General features: G+C 39.0%; 1 long non-coding RNA gene across 1 annotated transcript; it reads left to right on the forward strand.

Moving 5' to 3' along the window:
- The first annotated feature begins 388 nt into the window (after positions 1-388).
- LOC123069839 (uncharacterized) lies at positions 389-4,032 on the forward strand. Its single transcript, XR_006433075.1, has 4 exons — positions 389-855; positions 1,042-1,095; positions 1,567-1,628; positions 3,717-4,032. It is a non-coding gene; the product is annotated as an uncharacterized lncRNA (long non-coding RNA).
- The last annotated feature ends 251 nt before the right edge of the window (positions 4,033-4,283 follow it).

Genomic DNA, 4,283 nt, shown 5'->3' on the forward strand with positions numbered 1-4,283 from the left:
TCATAGCATACAAGTCAAAGCACATGCGGAAGCTTAACATGCACTACACCACGACACTGCATTCCCTACCGACGTGTGTTGGCAAAAGTCACTTTCTCCGACCGACTGCAGGTCGGGAAAACATCTATCAAACTGTCGGTCGGTAATACTCACGTGTACCACCCAACTGTCGGTCGGGAATGCTGAAGCATATAGCATCAAACCGTTGGACGGTAAAAGGTGCACTACTATCAAACTGTTGGTCGGCAAATAATGCCGACCGACCATGGGTCGCCAATTGGGCCGCTCAAAATATCCGCGCGCGCCTGCGTGGGAAACTTAGCGCGCGAAGCCCATCTAAAATTTTCGGCCCCTCATCCCCACAGCCCACCCTAATCTCCCCTATCTCCCCTCCCTCTCTCTGTTATCTCTTTCTCTCCCGATCTGAGCGGCGGCGGCGGCTCCCATCCTCTTCCTCCACTCCTCTCCCTCAGATTGAGCTCCGCCCCGAAGTGGAGGAAAGGTACACGGCCATCGATCTGTGCGCGTCTAGCCATCGAGGGCTCCCCCTCTCGCGCTCCTTCTCTGCAAGGAGCGCTAGCAACCCACACGGCATAGATCCACTACCCCTGCGTCCGCCCCACACTGGCCGCCGGTGGCTGCCGCATAGATCCGTTCCTCCCCCACCTGCTGCACGCGATGGTGCATGCTGCCATGCTGTTTTGGTGCAGCCAGACCGCTGCCCCTACCCTCGCACTCTGGGCAGAGGCTTGTTCTTCTTCGTGGTGACTACACGTTCCTCCCCGGTGGTGGCGCTCTGCCCGCTGTCTTGCGTTTCTCCCAGCGGTTGCGCCCTTCGACCCCTACCTCGAATCAGTGAGTCCTTCCAGTTTTCTTGTATTTGATGTGCAACTATATGCATGTCTTTGTTTATCTTGAATTCTCTCAGATCCATGTCCGTCAGTTACTCAGTTTGCAATAGAACTACACATCTTTCCTACATCATAGTTGTTTGATTATTAGCAAACAATGATTCTTTACCTATCCTTTTTGCGTCCGCAGATCAATCCGGCAATAGAGTTGAAACTGCAAAGAAGCGTGATGAGGAAAAAGCGGGTACACCTCTACTCTTTGTGGTATATAAGAGAGGATGACTAAACTAATTTTGCCAGCATATATGTTTGCTGTCCTTGACCTGGATGTCGATGACACTCTTTTTCTTTCAGTTTGTAGTTGGTTTGCATTGTTTCTGCAAAAGAATTTAGTCTGAACGTTGTAAATAACAGTTGGTCAAAAGGCATATGGGTACAGTGCATCATATCAACTCTGCCCCTACACAATATACATGTCATTCGTCATTACTTATTTCTTTGCTAAGATAAGTTAAGAAATAACTTGTTTTGTTGTTTTCTATTGTGAACTACACGATATGGACATTTCACTCCTGTTTGTGCTATTTTTAACTATAATTGACTTGTTGATATGTCATTCTAGAATTTTGTTGTTTCTGTTGGAACCTATATTATCATTTTTACACCTTGCAGAATTTATGACTAACAGGTTACTTGCTACTTTCTTACTGTTTAGGTTTCGACATTGGACATTTGAACAAAATCATATACTGGAGATTGCTTGTATTATAATAGAAGGTAAACTTACCAATCAAATAGAGTGAACAGTATTTGTACTAGTGTTTTCCAGTATATTGCATGTGCATTGTGGTCACTACTATGAAATCCATAGAAATTACACTGTATAATGATGGATGAAATGAATGGAACCTATATCCTGACTTGCCACTACTATATTGTAGCTTCTAAAACACTTGTATGCACAGATAGTTTCTCTTGGTTATTATAACTGAAACATTATTGAGATAAATCTCGCTCAATTTTTCTAGTGCGGAAGGAAAGCTTCAAGATGTTCCATTTAAAGCATTGATATCTATTTGAAAATTAATTCATGTGCATACCTCCTCGATCCTAACATTATCATGTCTCCATTTCTCTTATTCAAGAGAAGCGTGAAACAAAGCACTTATTTAGAATTCTATGCTATTAGAAATAAGGTCATTAATATTCAGATATATGCATGTAAACTTGGCCAGTCAATCATCAAATACACACACACATACACACGCTGGAAGGTGGTGTTTATGTTTGACAAAATTGTACTTGCGTACCAATAGTTCCTGCAACAACTAAATTGTTCCTGATCCATTGTGAGGCGTTTCTAGGCCTTGATTTTGACATTTTTAAAGTATTGCTCAAATCTGTTTGATTCAGATTTTGAATGTAAAAACTACATTGTTCCTGTTATCTATTGCGAGGCATATAAATGCTTTGATTTTGACTTTATTTTTTAGTTGAGTTCAGCTAGTATTGAATAAAAGTTGGACAGATGCAGATAGGTAAGTGTTATCAATATGATGGTTTATGATCTACCAGTGGAACTTTAAATGATACAGTTTACCAATTTCAACGAAGTGTGTTAGCAGATTAAGTAAAAGATGTGTTACATATGAAATGAACTTAATTCAACCATTCTCTAGAAGAAACTATTTGTCATATCGCGATATTATCTTCTAGAACAACAATAGGGATATGTTGACATTCGACACTTATGATGTCCTTTTTCCATGATGCTTCGACTACTGTTAATATCCTCTTCTCCAACTGATACATTCTTGCAAGCAATAACTATTGATGAAATAATTATGAGCACTTTTCTTGTAGAGTATAATAGATCTTTTATATGCAACTCTTCAGTTGACCTTTGAAGGAATAGCTAATGTCATGCTTGAATAGCTGGGTTGTTGTCATGACCTTAACAGTGCAAAGCTATGCATATAAAGTTGGCATGCTTGTATAAGTGGGAAGTACATAAAGCTATTGTTAAGACCTTAACCATCCAAAACTAATGGAAAAATTGTGATGTGCTAGTGTGTATGCTATATTGGAACATAATGCATGGTTGACATAAATGCTATTGGAAGTATTTAGCTGTCATGGTGTTTCCAATAACTTAAAACTGTTGTGAAGATGAACTAAACCAAATTACTCTCAAACTAGAGAGCAAGAAATTAGGAGATAGTTTCCTGTAGAGTAATAGTTCCTGTATGTGCAGCAATTCAATTGCCATGTGAAGTAATAGTTGCTGCCATGCTTGTAAGTGGGCTGGTTTCATGGCCTTAAGAGTGCAAAGCTATGCATGTAACATTCATATTTTATTTTGAGTTTCCCTTCAGCAATTACTTGTGAATGTTTTAGCACTAAAGTGTATTTGGCTGAGTATATCAATATTCAAACTTGTTTGTGTCTCTTTCACTATTTTGTGAGCCTTTAATCGCTCATGTTCACATCTTCTGTCTTGGATACTATATCTGTTATTTGACCTGACTGGATGCTTATCATTATCATAGATAAAGATGATATTTTGTTATTTTTGTTGTCGATTTCCTTGAGAAACAAACTAGTTGCTGCCTGAATGTGGAACATTTCCTAGACTTGTGTTATTAATGTAGTCTGACCATCTTTATTTCCAACAACATATACTATTAGCAGATGTTGGAATTCATATTGGCTTTATACAAAAGAAAAAAAATTCATACAGTATTTTTCTATTGGTGAAGTGAATATTAAAATAATTTATCTCGATGAGAAACTGAAAGAATTCCAGATCTTGATGAATGTATACCTCAGTTGTGAGGATCTGAAGAAACCCTTTTTCGGTTGCAGGTAGTGGATCAAGATTTCTTATATCTGGGTGAGGGCATCAATCAATGTTGAGACAAGGAATCTCATCACTACAATATATAGATACCATAGTGGACCAGGCGCGTTCTTGAGCATAGCTAGACGGAAAAACATCTTTCCTGAGCTGGCATGTGAAGCTAACTTGACCCATCCTGTTTATTTTGTGAAATTTAAATTCAAAATAAGGGATGTATTCACCAGCTAGTCAATCTCCTTTCAGGAAGAATAGTATAAAAAACTCTATGCTTAGCACACATCTGCTATGGAAAGTACATCATCATTAAGCCTAGTTACTTAAGTTGTCCTAGTAAGATCTACAATTTTGTATAATAAGTCTGCACAAGTGTAGTCCAAGAAATCAAATTAAATAGCTTGATAAGCATGTTATTTTTAATGAGAAGAAACAAACGCCTTTGCTTACCTATCAACTCCTTATGGAGATGGTGGGCCGGCTGGGGTGATCTCAGCCGAGGATCAATGTTAGTGTTAACACATGGCTATTGAATTCTCTGTATTTATTACTATTTATATTTTTGAGAATGTGATGGT

This window comes from Triticum aestivum, chromosome 1A, assembly GCF_018294505.1.
Source record: "Triticum aestivum cultivar Chinese Spring chromosome 1A, IWGSC CS RefSeq v2.1, whole genome shotgun sequence".
Taxonomy (NCBI): domain Eukaryota; kingdom Viridiplantae; phylum Streptophyta; class Magnoliopsida; order Poales; family Poaceae; genus Triticum; species Triticum aestivum.